Genomic DNA, 9,667 nt, shown 5'->3' on the forward strand with positions numbered 1-9,667 from the left:
TTCACTATGACGGGGAGGCCAAACTTACCTATAGATCGGCGGTGAAGGCCTACCATCGCGACATTTTGGGTGCCAAACGGGATTATCTTGCTAGGAGGATTGAGGTGGCGGCGAACTCCTGTAAGGAGATCTTCACGATTGTGAAGGAGTTCACGGCCCCCTCCTCCTACTCATCCCAGCCTGTTCCTTCGGACGCGTGGGCATGTGATCTTGCCACTTTTTTCACAGATAAGATCAAGGCAATTCAGGCCTCCTTCTCGGAGAGCGTGGCGGAGGGTTGCTGTGGCCGTGGGGCCGGACTCGGAACATCGTCCCTGCCTACGGCAGTTCTGGCTGACTTTCCTCCTGTTTCCAGTGATATGTCCCGGGCCCTGCTGGCCAGTCTTAAATCTGGCTCCCCACTGGACCCCTGCCCTGCCAAATTCTTGGCCGGGATGGCGGCAGTGGTGAATCCCTTGGTTAACCCGATCCTCAATGCCTCCTTGAGGGAGGGGAGTGTCCCTCGCACCTGGAAAAGGGCGATGGTGATCCCCCTTCTGAAAAAGCCTGGCCTTGATGCCGAGGTTCTGGCTAATTACAGGCCAATTTCACTGCTCCCGGCCTTGGCTAAGATCACCGAGAAGCATGTGCATGGTGTATTGTCGAGCTTCTTGGAATCTAATAAACTGCTCCATCCATCCCAATCCGGGTTCCGTCCTAATTTTAGCACGGAAACGGCGTTGGTGGAGGTCTCTGAGATCATCAGGGAGACCTTGGATGTGGGTGGCAAGGCCATGCTAGTCATGTTGGACCTGTCGGCGGCCTTTGACACCGTCCCCCATGAGGCGCTCCTTGCCAGGCTTCATGACATCGGCCTTAGGGGGACGGTGTTCAGATGGTTTTCATCTTTTCTAGAGGGCCGCCGCCAGACGGTCTGGGTGTCCCAGAGCTCCGCCGAGATGCCGTCATTGGGAGTGGGGGTTCCCCAGGGGTCTGTATTGAGCCCGACATTGTTTAACATCTTTATGTCCCCCCTGGCGGCTGCGGTGGAGGCTTACGGAGCCCAGATCGTGTCCTACGCTGACGACACGCAACTCCTTTTCACATGTGCTAAAGATCAGCCATTTGATGGGAAGAGAATACGGGACTGTCTGGATATGGTCTTTGGCTGGTTCCAACGGAACAGCCTAAAGGCCAACTCCAGCAAGTCGGAGGTGCTATTCTTCGGCTGTGTCATCGATCCCGAGTGGCGGCAGTGGTGGCCGGCTGCCATGTGTCCCCCAGCGCAGTCTTCCTTGGTGGCCAAGAATCTCGGCGTTAAGCTTGATAACCAGCTTTCTCTTAGATCTCATGTTCTTGGCCTGGCTGGCGCCTTTTTCGGGGTTCTGAAAATGCTCCGCAGGTTTCTTCCACTACTTTCTGCGGAGCATAGACGGATCACGGTGCAGGCGCTTATCGGATCCAGACTAGATTATGCTAATGCCCTTTTTTTGGGTCTTCCTGACTATTTGGTCCAGCGTCTGCAGGTGACACAGAACTGTGCGGCGCGCGCAATTTTTGGCTTACATAGACGCGCACGGGCTTCTGGTCTTCTGCAGACGCTGCACTGGCTCCCGATCCGAAAGCGGATTATGTTCAAATCCCTGACACTGGTACATAAAGCTTTGTTCGGCTCGGGTGCTGGCTATCTCCAGAAGAGATTGGCCTTTTATCGTCCTGCCCGCTCACTGCGCTCGGAATCCCTCTTCACGGTTGTGGTTCCACGCGTGAGGAAGGCACGGATCGGGGGGCGCTCTTTCAGCTACAAGGCCACCCAGCTGTGGAACTCGCTCCCACTGGCACTGCGCAGTACCTCCAACCTGCTTCAATTCAGGAAGAATTTGAAGACTTGGCTTTTTAATCTTTCTGTTTAAGCGGACTCTCTTCTTCTTTTTTTGCGCCTCTGCTCTTATTGTTATGTTGTTATACACTGTAGTTGTATGTGGAAAGCGCCGGGACGCTCTTTTAGAGTAGCCGAGCGCTATATAAACGCATTTTAACATAACATAACATAACATAACATTTAAGTACTTGACATCTTTGCATACGCATAACTGCTTAAAAACCTTTCCTGTTCTCAAGTTTTGGTAATAGTAGAAGGCAGTCCTTGCTTATGTATTCACCCAGGAACTGTCTTTGCAATACTGTAAACATTCAGTTAATATCCAAGTACTAATGGAGTGAGGCAGGCCTTAGTACATAGACTGCAACAAACCCCTATCCACTATGCATGCAGGCCTCTAACCACCTACACACTTGTCTTTCCCACCTTCAATATCCCAGTCAGTATTTATACAGTTTCCACAAACACCCTGTTACTCCCCTTACACTTCTCCAGTGACCCATTCAGTACCATGTATTAATCCATTTACTGCGCCAAACGCCAAATAATTATAAATTCGCTGAGGCACTCTCCTTGTACTTCTCTAATGATTCAGTCAGAACCCAGGTACTTATGTAGTGAACCCGGTTTTAGCACATGGACTACTTCAAATGACTATCCATTATGCATGCAGGCCTCTAACCACCTATAGAATTGTCTTTCACACCTTCATTTGCCCAGTCAGTATCTATATACTCCAATAAACACCCAGTCACTCTCCTTGCACACCTTCAGTGACTCATTCAGCAGCATGTACTAATCTATTCACTGCGCCAAAACCCCAAAACTTAAAAGATTTATCCAGCCACTCTCCTTGCAGTAGTCTAATGATTCAGTCAGTACCCAGGTACTCATGCAGTGACCCATGCCTTAGCCCATGGACTGCTTAAAATGTCTGTCCAGTATGCATGTAGGCCTCTAGTCACCTAAACATTTGTCTTTCGCTTTTTCAATTAACTAGTCAGTATCAAGAAACTCCAGTAAACACTCTTTTAGTCCACTTCCACACCTCTACTGACTCATCTGGAACTATGTAGTAATCTATTCACTGCACCAAAACACAAAAACTTAAAAAGATTAATCCAGGCACTCTCCTTGCAGTAGTGTAATGATTCAGTCAGTACCGAAGTAATCATGCAGTGTCTGAGGTTTTAGCTCATGAACTGTTTAAACATCTATCCAGTATGCATACAGGCCTCTAGTCACCTACACACTTGTCTTTAACTTCTTTAATTAACTAGTTAGTATCTATATACTTCAATAAACATCCTGTCACTCATCTTGCACTCATCCAGTGACTGATCCAGTACCATGTACTAATCTCTTCACTGTGGCAAAAATGAAAAACGTAAAAGTTTTACCCAGGCACTCTCCTAGCAGTAGTCTAATTATTCAGTCAGTTCTCAGGTACTCATGTAGTGAACCATGCATTACCACATGAACTGCTTCAAATGTCTATGCAGTATGCATGCAGTCTTCTAACATTCTATACACTTGTCTTTAACAGCTTCAATTCCCCAGTCAGTATCCATGTACTTCCAGCAAACATCCTGTCACTCCCCTTGCACTGTTCCAGTGACTTATTCAGCACCATGTAGTAATGCATTCACTGCGCCAAAACTGAAACGCTTATAAATTCACCCAGGTACGCTTTATGCAATAGTCTAATCATTCAGTCAGTACCTAAGTACTAATAGAGTGAGGCAGGCCTTAGCACATGGATTGATTCAAACGTGTTTCCACTATGCATGGAGGCCTCTAACTACCAACACAATTGCCTTTCAGACCTTCAATTTGTCTGTCAGTATCTATAAACTCCAATAAATACTCTGTCACTTTAATTGCACACCTACACTGACTCATTTGGCAGTAAGTACTAATCTATTCACTGCACTAGAATCCAAAAACTTAAAAAGATTCACCCAGTCACCCTGTTTGTAGTACTCTAATGATTCAGTCAGTACTCAGGTAGTTTTGCAGTGATCCAAGTGTTACTCTATGGACTGTTTCAAACGTCGATCCACTATGCATGTAGGTCTCTAGCCACCTACACACTTGTCTTTCACACCTTCAATATCCCAGACAGTATTCATACAGTTCCCGCAAACACTCTGTCACTCCCCTTATACTTCTCCAGTGACTTATTCAGCACCATGTATTAATGTATTTATGGCACCAAAATACAAATACTTATAAATTCATCCTGGCACTCTCCTTGCAATACTCAAAATATTCAGTCAGTATCCAAGTACTATTGGACTGAGACAGGCCTTAACATATGGATGGATTCAAACACGTGTCCACTATGCATGTAGGTCTCTAATCACCTACACATGTGTCTTTCACACCATCAATATCCATGTCAGTATTCATACACTTCTAGCAAACACCCTGTCACTCACCTAGTGTGTCTCCTTATAGTACTGTAATCATTCAGTCAGTTAGCATGTAGTGTTTTAGTGAGGCAGGCTGTAGGGCATGAACTGCTTCAAAGTAGTATGCACTATGCATGTAGTGTTTTAACCATCGACACACTTGTGCTTCAGGGCTATAGTTTCTTAGTCAGTTTTTATATAAAATGTGTTTCTACAGTAATAGAATAGTATACATTTGAAAGTTATTAATATACATTTATTTGTGATTCTTTCTTACAGATACTGTTTTTCAATGTTAAAATAGAGAAATCATGCCAGAAAAAAAGAAGAAAAAGAAAAGAACAGAGACAGGAGGATTACTTGAAGAAACATCAACTACAAGTATTGAATGAACAAGATAATGTGGCTAAAAAGAAAAAATCTTCTGTAAAGATCACAAAGCAATTTATTAAAAATGTTTGTAGGACCAAACAGAATGTACAGAATGCTGAAACCACTGAGAATGCTTCAACTAGAAAAACAAATTCAAAATAAGAGGAATAGCAAAAAAGCAAATGGTCAGTCAAAGGAGACAAAGTATGGTAAAAGAAGGCAAAATCAGTATAAGGAATTACGCAAAAAAATATTTTACAAGAGAGTAGTATATAATTTGCTGAAAGATGTGAAGAAATATAAAAAGAGAGCTCTATGTTATAAAAAGAAGAAGCATACTGAAAACATTGTTGAAAAGGCTTTTGAAGTAAAAAGGAAACTACTCATTTTAGTATTAAACAGAATTCAATCACTAGATAAACCAATCCATTTAATGAAAGCCAAAAGTAGGAGGAAAAGAGTAATTAATAGAAAAAAATGTTGTGATGTTTTTTTGGGAGAATGGAAACACAGTTCCAGTTCAGAGCCTTTCTTTAATGAAGAGAGTTATTTACAGAGCAAAAAATTATTGTATGCAGTTGACACCAGGGGTAGAGGTTATGAGGTTAGAGATGGTTGTCCAATTGAGAAAGAGAAATTGGTTGAAAGAAATGCAGAAGAAGTGATAGCTGATGAAGTTCTAGGGAGACATCCTAAACACCCTGTGTACACTTGGGATTGCAGTAGTATTTGTAGTGTACGACAGGAATCTATTGATAAATTGTATGTAGTTTTTTACGAGCATATAGTAGAAAAAGTGTTAAACAAAAGATTAAGGTGTTGCAAGGACTAGACCCTTACAAAGTGAGAAAAAATACTGGTTTGCAAGGTCATTCTCGGGCTTGTCTTTCTAGGAAAGTTTGTCAAAGTGTTTTCCATCATTTCAGAATGCTGGCAGTACATCATACTCAAATGCGGAAGTTAGTGAAAAGATTGTATTATGCAAAAAGTCCAGCACTAAAGTTAAATGAGTTGAACAGTGCTCTTTTGCGTGGGTCAGTATCAGATGTGAAGAAGGTTTGTGATGTATTGAGTTTTGTTACTTTGGTCCTCAGCAAGAGAGTGCAGAAACTGACACATTAGTAAAACAAAATGTTGAAGACAATGTAGAACCCGTAATTGCAAAAACTTTGGGGATGAAATCACAAAGTTTAAGGTAATTTCAGGTGAAAGACCAAATGTTTCTTGTATTTGTTGTCGGCGAAGTCACTATAAAAATCAGACTAGGGGTGTCAATCTATATTTAAAAAGTGAAATAGAAGATAATGATAAGTGGATGGAATTTGCAACTTATTTGTTGGTAGAGGATTGTTTTGATTTGGGATCTGAGCAGCGTATTTGCAAATATTGTTATAACAAATTAGATGAGAATAAAATGCCTGCTAGAGATGTTCATAATAATCTAGAGTTGGTTGCTATTCCTCCAGAGCTGATAGATTTAAATACGTATGAGTCTATTCTCATTCAATGTGTTCACCCGTTTCAGGCTATTGTTCGTATGGAGCCTAAAACAGGTAAATTACCTCCATCAGAGTTGCAAAGAGGATTGATAGGAAGAGTTGTGTATTTACCGTTATATTTAAGGAAAAATATTGAAACTATTGGTGTAGACCATGCTGAAAATGAGCCACTAGTTCTTCCAGTTAATGGTGTTCCTACTAAGATGAAGAAAATCTGGCAAGAGTTAGTGGATGGTAGAAAAAGTAAAGTACTGTGTTTGTAGGAGAAGAAGAAATAGATTTAGCAGAAGATTCTGAAACATTAAGTGGACAAATTGAAAAAGTGGACATGTCCAGGTGTGAAGAAATCTATGAACATTAGAGTGTACATCCACTTCATTCCAAAGAGGTGATGGGGAATACGATTGTGAGTTGTTTCAAATAAAAAAAGCAACAGGAAGTCCCATGAGTGTATGGGAAGAGAGCTTGGAAGATCGTTGTTTCCCGCAGTTGTTTCCAACAGGAAAAGGTGGACGATATGATGAACGTCCTGTGCAGATTCCTGCATCTGAATATCGGACAACAAGATTATATGCAGAAGAGCCAAGATTTCGACAATGTATCCCTTATATCTTTCATCTTCTGTTTGAAAGTGATTTGTCAGGACTTTCATATGCAGTAAATCACATTTTAAAAACTGGAATGCATCTGCAAAATGTAACTGCAAAGGATTTTATGGATAAAGTGCATCAGAGAGATGATCATTTAGAATCTCAGTTGATTAATCTGATGGCATGTCAGCTTGGGACTAATGAATATTGGTACCGTCGTCATGGAGAACTGAAATGTATGCTACGGAACTTCTGCATGGTTTGTTACACTAAGCTGTGCTGAGTATGCTTGGGATGATTTACTTGAATTTCTTTGAGAGGCAAATTCCAATATAAAAAATATTGAATACAAGACACCTGGAGAATTGTGCTCCTTGGATCCTGTTAATGCATGCAGATATTTCAATCATAGATTTGAAGCTATGATGTCTTTCATCTGCAATAAAAAGAATCCTCCTCTTGGAGAAGTTGTGGATTTCTTTTGGAGAAAGGAGTATCAAGCAAGAGGTGCTCCTCATATACATATGTTGTTATGGATCAAGGACGCCCCCAAATTTGGAACAGATTCAGATGAAACTGTTTTGTCTTTCATTGAAGATTATGCCACATGTGCTGTACCCAATAGCAGAGAAGATAAAAACTTAAAACAACAAGTCTTACGATTCCAAAGCCATAGGTGTGGAAAATACTGTTGACGAAAGTACAAGTCAAAGGATAAGTTCTATACTAAATTTCGTTTTGGATTTCCACATCCTGTATTATCCAAAGGAAGAGTGAACAGTTTTATGTCAGCTATGCGACATACCATACACAAGAAAGTCTCCGAAAAATCCCTATAACTTAAGAAGAAGCGAAATATGACTACAATCCAGTTATTTTATCCATGTGGAACGCTAACATGGATATTCAGTATGTTGCGGACAATTCCATTGCTGTTGCTCGATATGTAACGTCCTACATTACTAAATCAGAAAAGACTGAATTGAAAGAAATGTGGGAAGAAATTTCTCACGAGAAGACTCTAAGTAAGAAATTATACAGTTTCAGTTTGAAGATGTTATCGCATCTTGAAATTGGAGCATATGAATGTTCAGATCGGTTATCATCTGCAAGTCTATAAAAGTAGAAGAATCATTTGGGTGAGTCTAGGCCTTGCAGGAATGCTACATCGGGTACTGAAATCTGTTCAAGAAATGTAATATTTATCAGAAAAAGAACCAGAAAGTACAGATATTTTGAAAACGAATATGTTGGACACATATTACCCAAACAGAAGTCATCATCTTGAGAACATGTGTCTCTATGAAGTGCTGAAAAACTACACTTTGAAACGGAATACTACAGAGAACATCAATGATGGAAAATATACAGTGATTGGTTCCGAAGGATGTCTGGTGAAACAAAGGAAAGGAAATGTAATCACAGGAAACTGAGTTGCGACACTGCTGACAAAAGGGAATTTTACTATTTAGCCCTTTTGCAAATGTTCAAACCGTGGCGTTCAGAATTGGAATTACTTGGAGATTTTCAGAGATATGAAGATTCATTTAATGCTTGTAAAGATAGCATACAATGCAGTGCTTTTGCAAATTATGTAAAAATGTTGAATGATGAAATTGATCAAGAAGCTACAATTGCAGCTGAGATTGCTAGAGACAGTTCTCAAGACAGTCAAAGTTCTGCTGCACTGAGTCAAGATCCACTTGGACAATAATTGTTGAAAATGAAGCAGCGACTGCCATGAATGAGGTGGTAACAGCAATGTATCAAGCTCAAGAAGATGTAATACAGTTAGGAAACTTGGAAGAACAACTAAATGTTGAACAGAAACAAATATATCAACAAGTGAAAGAGCACATTGACCATGGATTACTTCATGAAAAGAAAGGGTGCTCATGTACATCATTTCAACCTATCCGAATGTATGTGAGTGGTCAAGCTGGACCAGGAAAAAGTTTCTTAATTAAAGTAATTGCAAGTTATCTGCAGAAAACAACTGAGTCGCATTTGTCTTGTATTGTCACTGCTCCAACTGGGTTGGCAGCACATAACTTTAAAGGAATTACTTTACATCGTTTACTAATGCTACCAGTAGAGCATGAGAACAAATTGGAATACCACAAGCTATCTGGAGAAGCTTGTTGTGAAGTTTCAAGAGTCCTGAAGAAAATGAAACTTCTCATTATTGATGAGGTGAGCATGGTCTCAAACTTGATGGTTGCCTTTGTGCATTTAAGAATGCAGCAAATTCTTAAAACAGAGTATGACGTGTTATTTGGAGGAAAACACGTCATCGTTTTTGGAGATCTACTGCAACTGACTCCGGTAAAAGGACAACCGGTATTTAAAACACTTGCACATGAAGATACCAGAAAGTCTCTTGGTAGTGTTGGTAATGTGAACATTTGGACTTATTTTGAATACAAAGATCTGACAACAAATATTCGACAGGCAAATGATGCTGAATATGGAAGTATTCTTCAAGATATAAGAATTGGAATTCTTACAGAAACATGGCAAACAAGCTTTGGAGAGTCGATTACTTTGCAATGTGTTTCCAAATGAAAATGTAGTTCCTGCAAAAGTGTACATGAAAATTGCAGAAAATAAATCAGTGATCTGCTTAATGCCAACACTGCGCGAGTGTTCCATATTCAACGAAGAACTATTGAAACTGGAAAATGAAGAAATTATAAAAATGGAAACCATCGACAAAATAGAGCATGAAGGAATCACTACTATTTCGACGGGAAAGTTGAAAACAAAACTGGATTCTTTGGAAAAAAAATATCTAAAACAGCTGGTTTAGAAAAGACACTATGCATGTGTAAACTGTCGGGTAATTGTAAGGCGTAATTTGGATGTAGAAAAAGGTTTAGTTAATGGCGCAATGGGTAAAGTGGCGGATTTTGTTAATTATCAGAAAAAAGA

Source organism: Triturus cristatus, chromosome 2_1, assembly GCF_964204655.1.
Source record: "Triturus cristatus chromosome 2_1, aTriCri1.1, whole genome shotgun sequence".
Classification (NCBI taxonomy): Eukaryota; Metazoa; Chordata; class Amphibia; order Caudata; family Salamandridae; genus Triturus; species Triturus cristatus.